This window comes from Balaenoptera acutorostrata, chromosome 10 (genome assembly GCF_949987535.1).
Source record: "Balaenoptera acutorostrata chromosome 10, mBalAcu1.1, whole genome shotgun sequence".
Lineage (NCBI taxonomy): Eukaryota > Metazoa > Chordata > Mammalia > Artiodactyla > Balaenopteridae > Balaenoptera > Balaenoptera acutorostrata.
In genome coordinates this window covers 64,489,319-64,502,944 of record NC_080073.1, presented here as the reverse complement: position 1 = coordinate 64,502,944, position 13,626 = coordinate 64,489,319, and the positions used below count along the sequence as shown (strand labels likewise).

Genomic DNA, 13,626 nt, shown 5'->3' with positions numbered 1-13,626 from the left:
ACCGGGGACAGACATCAAAAACAATGGGAACTACGAACCTGCAGCCTGCAAAAAGGAGACCTCAAACACAGTAAGTTAAGAAAAATGAGAAAACAGAGAAACACACAGCAGATGAAGGAGTAAGGTAAAAACCCCTGAGACCAAACAAATGAAGAGGAAATAGGCAGTCTACCTGAAAAAGAATTCAGAGTAATGATAGTAATGATGATCCAATATCTTGGAAATAGAAAGGAGAATATACAAGAAATGTTTAACAGGGACCTAGAAGAATTAAAGAGCCAACAAACAACAATGAACAACACAATAAATGAAATTTAAAATTCTCTAGAAGGAATCAATAGCAGACTAATTGAGGCAGAAGAATGGATAAGTGAACCTGGAAGATAAAATAGTGGAAATAACTACCACAGAGCAGAATAAAAAAAAAATTTAAAAAAAAGAATGAAAAGAATGGAGGACAGTCTCAGACTTCTGGGACAACATTAAATGCACCAACATTCTAATTATAGGGGTCCCAGAAAAAGAAGAGAAAAAGAAAAGGACTGAGAAAATATTTGAAGATTTATAGTTGAAAACTTCTTTAATATGGGAAAGGAAATAGTCATTCAAGTCCAAGAGCGCAGAGAGTCCCATACAGGATGAATCCAAGGAGAAACATGGCAAGACACATATTAATCAAATTATCAAAAATTAAATACAAAGAAAAAATATTAAAAGCAGGAAAGGAAAAACAACAAATAGCACACAAGGGAATCCCCATAAGGTTAACAACTAATCTTTCAGCAGAAATTCTGCAAACCAGAAGGGAGTGGCAGGACATATTTAAAGTGATGAAAGGGAAAAAAACCTACAACCAAGATTACTCTACCCAGCAAGGATCTCATTCAGATTTGACAGAGAAATTAAGACCTTTACAGACAAGCAAAAGCTGAGAGAATACAGTACAACCAAACCAGCTTTACAACAAATGCTAAAGGAACTTCTCTAGGCAGGAAACACAAGAGAAGGAAAAGACCTACAATAAAAAACCCCAAGAATTAAGAAAATGGTAATAGGAACATACATATCAATAATTACCTTAAATGTAAATGGATTAAACGCTCCAACCAAAAGACATAGACTGGCTGAATGGATACAACAACAAGACCCATATATATGCTGTCTACAAGAGACCCACTTCAGACCTAGGGACACATACAGACTGAAAGTGAGGGATGGAAAGAGATATTCCATGCAAATGGAAATCGAAAGAAAGCCAGAGTAGCAATTCTCATATCAGACAAAATAGATTTTAAAATAAAGACTATTACAAAAGACAAAGAAGGGCACTACATAATGATTAAGGGATCAATCCAAGAAGAAGATATAACAATTGTAAATATTTATGCACTCAACATAGGAGCATCTTAATACATAAGGCAAATGCTAACAGCCATCAAAGGAGAAATTGACAGTAACACAATCATAGTAGGGGATTTTAACACCCCACTTTCACCAATGGACAGATCATCCAAAATGAAAATAAATAAGGAAACACAAGCTTTAAATGATACATTAAACAAGATGGACTTAGTTGATATTTATTGGACATTCCATCTAAATTGATATTTATAGGACATTCCATCCAAAAACAACAGAATACACTATCTTCTCAAGTGCTCATGGAACATTCTCCAGGATAGAGCATATCCTGGGTCACAAATCAAGGCTTGGTAAATTTAAGAAAATTGAAATCATATCAAATAACTTTTCCGATCACAACACTATGAGACTAGATATCAATTACAGGAAAAAAACTGTAAAAAATACAAACACATGGAGGGTAGACAATACACTAGTAAATAACCAAGAGATCTCTAAAGAAATCAAAGAATAAATCAAAAAATACCTAGAAACAAATGACAATAAAAACACGATGACCCAAAACCTATGGGATGCAGCAAAAGCAGTTCTAAGAGGGAAGTTTGTAGCAATATAATGCTACCTCCAAAAACAAGAAACATCTCACATAAACAACCTAACCTTACACCTAAAGAAATTAGAGAGAGAAGAACAAAAAAACCCAAAGTTAGAAGAAGGAAAGAAATCATAAAGATCAGATCAGAAATAAATGAAAAAGGAATGAAGGAAACAATAGCAAAGATCAATAAAGCTAAAAGCTGATTCTTTGAGAAGATAAACAAAATTGATAAACCATTAGCCAAACTCATCAAGAAAAAAGGGAGAAGACTCAAATCAATAGAATTGGAAATAAAAAAGGAGAAGTAACAATTGACACTGCAGAAATACAAAGGATCATGAGAGATTACTACAAGCAACTATATGCTAATAAAATGGACAACCTGGAAGAAATGGACAAATTCTTAGAAAAGCACAACCTTCCAAGACTAAACCAAGAAGAAATAGAAAATATAAACAGACCAATCACAAGCACTGAAATTGAAACTATGATTAAAAATCTTCCAACAAACAAAACCCCAGGATCTTATGGCTTCACAGGAGAATTCTATCAAACATTTAGAGAAGAACTAACACCTATCCTTCTCAAACTCTTCCAAAATATAGCAGAGGGACGAACACTCCCCAACTCATTCTATGAGGCCACCATCACCCTGATACCAAAACCACACAAAGATGTCACAAAGAAAGAAAACTACAGGCCAATATCACTGATGAACATAGATGCAAAAATCCTCAACAAAATACTAGCAAACAGAATCCAACAGCACATTAAAAGGATCATACACCATGATCAAGTGGAGTTTATTCCAGGAATGCAAGGATTCTTCAATATACACAAATCAATCAACGTGATACACCATATTAACAAATTGAAGGACAAAAACCATATGATCATCTCAATAGATGCAGAAAAAGCTTTTCACAAAATTCAACACCCATTTATGATAAAAACCCTCCAGAAAGTAGGCATAGAGGGAACTTACCTCAACTTAATAAAGACCATGTGTGACAAACCCACAGCCAACATCGTCCTCAATGGTGAAAAACTGAAACAATTTCCTCTAAGATCAGGAACAAGAAAAGGTTGTCCACTCTCACCACTATTATTCAACACAGTTTTGCAAGTTTTATCCACAGACATCAGAGAAGAAAAAGAAATAAAAGGAATCCATATCGGAAAAGAAGTAAAGCTGCCACTGTTTGCAGATACATAGAGGATCCTAAAGATGCTACCAGAAAAGTACTAGAGCTAATCAATGTATTTGGTAAAGTAGCAGGATATACAATTAATGCACAAGAATCTCTTGCATTCCTATAAATAATGATGAAAAATCTGAAAGAGGAATTAGGAAACACTCCCATTTACCACTGCAACAAAAAGAATAAAATACCTAGGAATAAACCTACCTAAGGAGAGAAAAACCCTGTATGCAGAAAATTATAAGTCAGTGATGAAACAAATTAAAGATGATACAAACAGATGGAGAGATATACCATGTTCTTTGATTGGAAGAATCAACATTGTGAAAATGACTATAGTACCGAAAGCAATCCACAGATTCAATGCAATCCCTATCAAACTACCAATGGCGTTTTTTTTATAGAACTAGGACAAAAAATTTCACAATTTGTATGGAAACACAAAAGACCCCGAATAGCCAAAGCAATCTTGAGAAAGAAAAAACGAGCTGGAGGAATCAGGCTCCCTGACTGCAGACTATACTACAAAGCTACAGTAACCAAGACAGTATGGTACTGGCACAAAAACAGAGCTATAGATCAATGGAACAGGATAGAAAGCCCAGAGATAAATCCACACACATTGGTGACCTTATTTTTGACAAAGGAGGTAAGAATATACAATGGAGAAAAGACAGCCTCTTCAATAAGTGGTGCTGGGAAAACTGGACAGCTACATGTAAAAGAATGAAATTAGAACACTTCCTAACACCATACACAAAAATAAACTCAAAATGGATTAAAGACCTAAATGTAAGGCCAGACACTATAAAACTCTTAGAGGAAAACATAGGCAGAACATTCTAATACATTAATCACAGCAAGATCCTTTTGGACCCACCTCCTAGAGAAATGGAAATAAAAAGAAAAATAAGGAAATGGGACCTAATGAAACTTAAAAGTTTTGCACAGCAAAGGAAAACATAAAAAAGATGAAAAGACAACCCTCAGAATGGGAGAAAATATCTGCAAATGAAGCAACTAACAAAGGATTAATCTCCAAAATTTATAAGAAGCTCATGAAGCTCAATATCAAAAAAACAAACAACCCAATCCAAAAATGGGCAGAAGACCTAAATAGACATTTCTCCAAAGAAGATATACAGATTGCCAACAAACACATGAAAGGATGCTCAACATCACTAATCATTAGAGAAATGCAAATCAAAACTGTAATGAGGTATCACCTCACACCAGTCAGAATGGCCATCATCAAAAAATCTACAAACAATAATTGCTGGAGAGGGTGTGGAGAAAAGGGAACCCTCTTGCACTATTGGTGGGAATGTAAATTGATACAGCCACTATGGAGAACTGTATGGAGATTCCTTAAAAAAACTAGAAATAGAGCTGTCATAAGACCCAGCAATCCCACTACTGGGCATATACCCTGAGAAACCATAATTCAAAAAGAGTCATGTACCACAGTGTTCATTGCAGCTCTATTTTCAATAGCCAGTACATGGAAACAACCTAAGTGTCCATCGACAGATGAATAGATTAAGAAGATGTGGCACATATATACAATGGAATATTACTCAGCCATAAAAAGAAACGAAATTGAGTTATTTGTAGTGAGGTGGATGGACCTAGGGTCTGTCTTACAGAGTGAACTATGTCAGAAAGAGAAAAGCAAATACTGTATGCTAACACTTACATATGGAATTTTTTAAAAAAGTGGTTTGAAGATCCTAGGGGCAGGACAAGAATAAAGATGCAGATGTAGAGAATGGACTTGAGGACATGGGGAGGGGGAAGGGTAAGCTGGAGCGAAGTGAGAGAGTGGTATGGACATATATACACTACCAAATGTAAAATAGATAGCTAGTGGGAAGCAGCCACATAGCACAGGGAGATCAGCTCTGTGCTATGTGTCCACCTAGAGTGGTGGGAAAGGGAGGGTCAGTGGGAGGGAGAAGTAAGAGTGAGGGGCTATGGGTATATATATATATATATATATATATATATATATATATATATATATGTGTATAGCTGATTCACTGTGTTATAAAGCAGAAACTAACACACGATTAAAGCAATTATACTTCAATACAGATGTTAAAAAAAAAAAGAAAGTGAAAATCTAGTGGTATCAATTATCTGCTACAATATTTCAATGACATAGCATTTCCTTTAGGGAAAAGACAAACATTCTTCTTGGGTCTCTAGACCATGGCCTTAAAATCCAGCCTCAACCTTAAAGATCCACATTCCCCTCAGACCCCAGGGGTTTTCAATATACTGTGTGTTTCTTTTTTTCCTTGCTTTATTAACCCCCACCCCACCATCACAACACACAGCATCACTGTTACTACAACACAAAAGTAATAGTATAAATACTACTTTTTTTTTTGAAAAATGGTATCCACTCCATCAGAAATAATTGAGTTGAGCATCTGGTGTAGAGTAAGTACAGCTACTCTTAGCACTATTGTAAATTTTCATCTTTATCTATATCTACAGATATTATGAACTAACTTTAATTTTTCTTATACAAGTACTGAGGTTCATATCACAAAATTTGGAAAATACTGTCAAGAAAAAAGAAAAAATTTAAAATCACCTAGAATCCCACCATCCAGAAGAACGACTTGGACATTTTGTATGTTTTTAAATATATTCTTCTCATAAATATGCCAGGTCAGTTATTTTCTTAAAGAGAGCATCTCTGACTTGGACAAATCTTCATGTACAAAAGGAATGTCCTTGAGATTCCTGAATCATAACCATCAGGATTTAACAAACTCTAGACACCAAAGGAGGAAGTGGAAAGGACCAGTGTTATTTCAGTTTCAAAATGCAAAATAAGATTCAAGTTGTGAGTTTAAGCTGAAGGTTCAAGAAGAGTGAAGTTGATTTGAAACATCTAGCACCACGCGATTAATCAATAAATTTTAAGGAATGGCTTCAAGTATATCTAATGTCATGTCAGCATTTTCTGCAGTTAAAAATCTCTACTTTGATGATATCAAAGAATCCAAAGCTTTAAGGATGGACTGCGGGTCATTTTACATATATTATTACTGATAATAAAGGCACAGTGATTCACCGTTTGTAAGACTCTGGCTTCAGATTTTTCCCATCGTGGGAATGTATTTGGGTTGTACAGAGAATTATAAATATAATTTATTAAAAAAATTCAAGTTCCAAATGTTTCTCAGGAGGTTCAAAGATAATATAGTTTGTTGGAAATGGATTTTAAACTTTTTCAAAGATGATTGCAAGTTAACATTCTTGTGTGAGTATTAAAATATTTACAGCCTTCAAAGCCAATTTAGTTACTTATATAGATTTAAGGATTATAGCTCTTAAATACTAATTCATAATTTAAACTAATTAGTAACATTAAAATGACTCATTCAGAGAATTAACACATATGTCAGTTTATTTACTATTTCAACAAGCCAAAAAAAAAAAAAAAAAGAAGGAAATTTTCTTAAGGTGAAATATACATTTGAAATTAGTCATTGAACAAAATTTCACTGGGATAAGAAAGGTAACATGCTTTGGAAGCGCTAAGAATAGAGTTAGTCTCATGACAGCAGAATAATATAACACAACTTGTTAAAAAAATAGAATCATTTATTCATTTAATCAGTTATTTCAATCAGTTATCACAGGATGCAAAGAGAAGCCAGGCTCTCCTGTTTCGAAGGAGTTAGTCAGTGAAATAAGAAAGGAAGTGGTTTCAAAACAATTTTCAAAACAATGTGGCAAGTGTTACAATCGACCTAAGTATGATGAGTTTGGGGAGCATAGAGGAAAGAATGTTACCATAAATCTACACACTCTGCCAGGTTTTTTCTGTAGATTTAATAAATAACATAACTTGCACATGTATTTGTGGCTATTTTTTAAACATGTTTAACAGTCTCTTGAATAAAATTAATAATCATTGATAGCATTTTCATTTCATAATATTTTTGCGTAAACATATACAAAAGTCAATGACGGTCCTAAGGACGAGTCTTGTTAATAAATATGTATGTATATATACACACATACATACATATATTTTTGTTGTTGTTGCTAATTTAATAAGGAATACTCATAAAAATAAATTTGAGATCCATCATTTTGTCTCTTGAACTCTTTTTTACAATACACATATTTTAAATGAGAATGAATAACCTAGGCATAGCAAGTAGGTTTTAGCCCTGATTGACTGATGAAGTTCACCTGACATGCAAATGTATCGAGAATTCTAAAGATGTCTGGACTAAGTGGGAAACAATATAGTTACTGATTATCTATGTGCTATAGGCACACGAAAGGGGAATATTGACCCACTATGCATGCCACCCCTGGAGTGGGTTAACCACAGAGATGACACCTGAGGAGCATCACGAACAAGGAAGCACATTAAAATTAAATGTTGCTGGGAAGTTAGGTGTGAACAGTCATTCAAAGATGAGGTGCTCCACTTGCACGCCCCTTACAGATGAGTCAGCTCTCACCTGTGAGGGAAGGAAGGAAGTGGTCGAGGGGTAATGAGAGGGAGTCCGGCTGCAGACCAACTCCTTGTACCTCTCATTTATGTTATGTTTGTGAGAAGAATCAGACAGAAGAGTGTTTGGAGATGTATTGCTTTATGTTTGGGTGTGATTGATTTTCCTGACTCATCCTTTAGGGGAGAAAAGCAGCTTTTAACCTAGATACCACAGGTCCATGATCACCATAGCTTTTCAGTCACAAAAGGCTTTGGGACAACACTAGGGGACAAAACAGCATGTTGTGCAGTTGCATTCAAACAATTCTTTAAAAACTGACATGAGGAGAAGACTGAGTATTCTACCTTGTAAATACTGTTATTCGTATATACTGTAAATGATGACATGGGTGGGCACTAACCGAGCCGAGGAAACTGGGAACCACCTGAAAACCAAAACCAGACACAGCACAAGCAGTGGTCCTGGGCCACTGAGGAGCAAATTCGACTTGCACAGATGATTTTGGACCATAACGATGCTGGCTTTGAGGAAAAGGTGAAACAACTGATTGCTATCACAGGCAAGAACCAGGATGAATGTGTCATTGCTTTGCATGACTGCAATGGAGTTGTCAACAGAGCCATCAATGTACTGCTGGAAGGAAACCCAGATACGCATTCCTGGGAGATGGTTGGGAAGAAGAAGGGAGTCTCAGGACAGAAGGATGGTGGCCAAACGGAATCCAACGAGGAAGGCAAAGAAATTGAGACCGGGACAGAGACTATAGTTGGTGACATGGTGGGCCACCAAGACGGGGGAGAGGTGCCAGCCGTGGATGAGAGTTTCGAGGTCAGGAAAATGGGTTAGATGGCACCAAGAGTGGAGGGCCTTCTCGAAGTGGCACAGAAAGCGGCAGAAGAGGTCGTGGCCGAGGCAGAGGTGGTTCTGGTAGTCGGGGAGGAAGGTTTTCTTCTCAAGGGATGGGAACCTTTAATCCAGCTGATTATGCAGAGCCGGCAAATACTGATAACTATGGCAATAACAGCTGCAATACATGGAACAACACTGGCCACTTTGAACCTGATGATGGGACTAGTGCATAGACGACTGCAACAGAGGAGTGGGAAACTGAAGACTGGAATGAAGATCTTTCCGAGACCAAGATTTTCACTGCCTCTAATGTGTCGTCAGGGCATCTGCCTGCGGAGAATGTGACAATCAGTGCTGGTCAGAGAATTGACCTTGCTGCTCTGTTGGGGAAGACACTGCCTTCAATGGAGAATGATTCATCTAATCTGGATCCATCTCAGGCTCCTTCTCTTCTCCAGCCTCTGGTGCTCAGTAACTCGAAGCAGAGTGCCATATCACAGCCTGCTTCAGGGAACACATTTTCTCATCACAGTATGGTGTGAGCATGTTAGGGAAAGGAGTTGGTGATGTCGGTGAAGCTAAAGGCAGAAGCACCACAGGCTCCCAGTTCTTGGAGGAATTCAAGACTGCTCAGGTCCTGGTTCAGTTGGCAGCTCAGCATTCTATATCTGGAACCACCACCACCTCCTCTTGGGACATGGGCTCCACCACACAATCCCTATCTCTGATGCAGTATGATTTGAAGAACCTGAATGATTCAACAGTGCACAGCCCCTTTACAAAGCACCAGCCTTTCACCCCATCTTCAACTGTGATGGAGGTGTTCCTTCAGGAGAAGCCACCCGCAGTGCTACCTCCACTGCTACACCTCCCCCCCACCCCACCCCGTGTTCTCCTCTGCCAAGCAAATCCACCTCGGCTCCACAAATGTCTCCTGGGTCTTCAGACAACCAATCCTCCAGTCCTCAGCCGGCTCAGCAAAAACTGAAACAGCAGAAGAAAAAAGCCTCCGTGACTTCTAAGATTCCTGCTCTGGCTGTGGAGATGCCTGGCTCAGCACATATCTCAGGGCTCTGCCTGCAGTTTGGGGCGTTACAGTTTGGGTCAGAGTCTGTCCTTTCTGATTATGAGTCCACCCTCACCACGAGCGCCTCTTCAAGCCAGGCTCCAAGTAGCCTCTATACCAGCACGGCCAGTGAATCTTCATCCACAATTTCATCTAACCAGGAATCCAGTTATCAGAGTGGCTCAATTCAGTCGACAACCTACACCTCCCAAAATAATGCTCAGGGCCCTCTATATGAACAGTGATCCACACAGACTCAGCAGTAACCCAGCTCCCTCTCTTCATCACCCCAAAAGGACTTGACTCAGACAAAGAATGGCTTCAGTTCTGTGCAGGCCACGCAGTTGCAGACCACGCAATCGGTTGAAGGTGCTACAGGCTCTGCACCTTCCACTTCTAGTATCCCCCCTCTCAGTGAAACGGTATCTGCAGCTTCCTTACTGACGACAGCCAATCAGCACTCCTTCTCCTTGGGTGGCTTGAGCCACAATGAAGGGATTCCAAATACTACCAGCACACAATATGGCAGCATGTTATCTACTCAGCAGAATACCCTTTCATCATCAACATCTTCTGGGTGCACTTTGACATCCACTCTTTTGCACACAAGCGTGGAGAGTGAGGCGAATCTTCATTCTTCCTCCAGCATTTTCTCCACCACATCCAGCACAGTCTCTGCACTAGTGGTCAGTGTCTCTTCCAGTCTCAATAGTGGCAGGAGCTTGGGCCTCAGTCTAAGCAGCAACTCTACCATCACAACCTCCACTCGAAGCTCAGTTGCTACGACTTCAGGAAAAGCTCCTCCCAACCTCCCTCCTGGGGTCCCGCCATTGTTGCCTAATCCATATATTATGGCTCCAGGGCTGTTACATGCCTATCCGTCACAAGTATATGGTTATGATGACTTGCAGATGCTTCAGACAAGATTTCCATTGGATTACTACAGCATCCCATTTCCCACACCCACCACTCCGCTGACTGGGAGGGATGGTAGCCTGGTCAGCAACCCTTATTCTGGTGACCTCACAAAGTTCTGCCATGGGGGTGCCTTCTCCCCAGCCCTGGCCACAGCCTTAGCCCAGCCCCAGCAGAACCAGACACAGACTCACTACACCATGCAGCAGACATTCCTGAACCCGGCGCTACGTCCTGGCTACAGTTACAACAGCCTGCCGCACTACACAGGGGTTCCGGGCCTTCCCAGCACCTTCCAGTATGGGCCTGCTGTGTTCCCTGTGGCTCCTACCTCTTCCAAGCAGCATGGTGTGAATGTCAGTGTGAATGCATCATCCACCCTTTTCCAACAGCCAAGTGGATATGGGTCTCATGGGTACAACACTGGTGTATCAGTCACCTCCAGTAAAACAGGTGTGCCAGATATCTCAGGTTCTCTGTACTCCAAAACCCAGCAGGCCTTTAAGAAACAAGGTTTTCATCCCGGTACTCCTGCTGCCTCCATCAACTTGCCTTCAGCGCTAGGAAGTGGGGTGGGAGCATCAATCTGGTCACAGCTGCTGCCTACCCACCTGCCCCCTTTAGGCACATTCTGAACCCCCATCAGCAGCCTCACTCCCAGATCCTTCACCATCTCCTGCAGCAGGATGGCCACACAGGCAGTGGGCAATGTAGCCAGACTAGCTCCATCCTGCAGAAGCCCCAGACCAACAAGTCAGCCTATAATATCTACAACTGGGGGGGCCAACTGAGCCCCTGACTCTCTTCTCCTGGTCCCATCTTCTGAGAGGGCTTCTCAGCCTGGCAACTATGGAAACAGCATCAAAGAGAGAAAGGAATGTGGGGGTGTTCTGCTGCCCCCACCCCCAGCGGCCCACCCCATGCCTCAGCTTCATGTCTGTACCATCCCCACTCTGTTGTATGTATTATAGGATTTGTATTTTCTCCTTTTTTTTTTCTTCCTTTCCTCTCCTCCTCCCCTATTGGATTCAAGATTATGAAACTTTGCTGTGGGACCTGCCCTCCCCTCTCCTCCTCCTGTTCACCCTGGTGGTGTGTGGGTGAGGGGGGAGGGGGGACCCCCAAATATATATCAGCCCAACAGCCCTAAGTCTCCTCCTTTATTATTAGGAAACAAAACAACAACAAAAAATGGCATCATGAATATGAACAGCATTGTCAGATGAATTAGTTGAATTGTTTTTTTTTTTGTACTGTGTCCTGAAATTTAATGGATTAATGTGTATATAAAAAGAAAACCTCTACTACAAAAAAAAACCCACCAAAACTGGCATGAGTGACAAGCAGAGATTAAGAGCCTTGAAATGCTGAGCTCCATTGAGCAACAGAAGTCTTAGCTTGGTAGAAAAACAATCTAGATATGATCATGGATATACACACATATTCGTGTTGAATATAAAATCAAATTAATACCAGTACGTTAAATGGTAGGACATTTTTAGAGTACATTTTTCCCCTCGGCATGACCTATCAAGCTTGACATTTCCTGTCTTTTTGCTCCTACATTTTCAGTCCCTTCTCTCATGCATTTTTATGCATACAGAATTGAAGTTGACAGGCATCTTCCTCTCACTTGCTTTCTTTCTGTGCATGTGTATGTGTGTGTGTGGCTGTATACACACATACACACTCACTATGGAGGCCCTTATAAAATTCAGAACGGGTATGCATCAAGTCAGAAATAACAAATGTCCAAAGTAAAAATATGATATTCATTTCAAAGCATTCTTCAATTGCATAGTGATCTGAAAGTCAGGAATTACTTGCTGGATCTGAACTCACTACTAACATCCATTTTCATGCTAGTATGAACAGCTATTCGTGAAGAATCACTGTAGCTTCTAAGAAGGAAAAGACAGATATACCTATATCTATATGTATATGTATATCAGCAATGCCCCATTATATACCTATACATATACATATATAAAACATGTATGTGTGCCATTCTATCAGTTTCTGTATGTATATGTAAAATGGGGCATTATTATTCTTTAAATTCATATGTGGCTTATCACATTAGGAATAAACCTACCACTTGGTTACTTTTAGTGGTAGAAGTGAACCCAAATGGCTATTTTCTGAAATCTGTACCCTTGGAAGGAAAAATAAAACCCAGCTCTTCTCTTGTACTCCAGCAAGGGTGAGGTGAGGGTCGCTGGTAGCAGCGCCTGCTGGGAAGCCTTAAGCAATGCAGCAGCAGGAAGGTGAGGACCCTGATTTGTGAAATGGTAACAGAGAGGAAGTGGAAAAGACTCCTGTGAACATATTTGACCAGAATTGGCCACTGATTGGGTTTGAAAGAGGGAGGTATGTAGGATCCAAAAAATGACACTGAATTCCCATATTTAAGGAACCAGGAAAACACTTAGATTTTATCAGAAATAAGGAAAGTGATAGTTTTGCGGCAGATTAGATTTCAGTTTAGACATGAATCATTGGTTCACCCAAATGTGTTCCATGGAAATAAATGAAAATCCGGGCCCAAAAGATGAAGAGTCCTATAGATTTTGTCAATCACAAAATAATAAAATGTTCCTAAAAACATCTTTAGTCATCTTCTGTTGCTTCAATAGTTCATGAAAGTTTCTCAAAAATTCATTCTTCTACCTTCCCAAAAACTCTTCCCATCTTTTACAGCATCCAATTCTTTTCATTTTGTGTTAGAATAACTTGGAGTTTGATTAAAAGGAGACAACAGTAAGTAAGCCCTATAGTGTTCACTATGTCTTGGACTTTTTCAAAACACTTTACATAGATTAATTTTCAAAACAAATGTATAAGCTATGTACCATTATTATACCTACTTTATAGATGAAAAATCTGAGGCATGAAGAAGTTACATGCTCAGGGTAACTCGGTAAGTAGCGGAGCTGGAATTCAGCCTGGCTTCAGAGAGCCCGCTTTTAATTACTACCTAGAGTGTTTCTCTAATGACTGCACTGTTTTTGTTTCTTCAGTGGAGAGAGGATTAGATGAGAGCTTGAAGAGTTACACCATATCCCCATCATATCTTATGTTTGGAGGACACAAACCATGGTCAAATTTCATGGCTCAAATGTGGAAAGTTAGTTGTATGCCTGT

The 13,626-nt window shown here is 39.4% G+C and overlaps 1 pseudogene; it reads left to right on the top strand.

The window, feature by feature from the left end:
* Positions 1–8,028: 8,028 nt before the first annotated feature.
* LOC103016266 (ubiquitin-associated protein 2-like) lies at positions 8,029–11,281 on the top strand (annotated as a pseudogene).
* Positions 11,282–13,626: the final 2,345 nt, after the last annotated feature.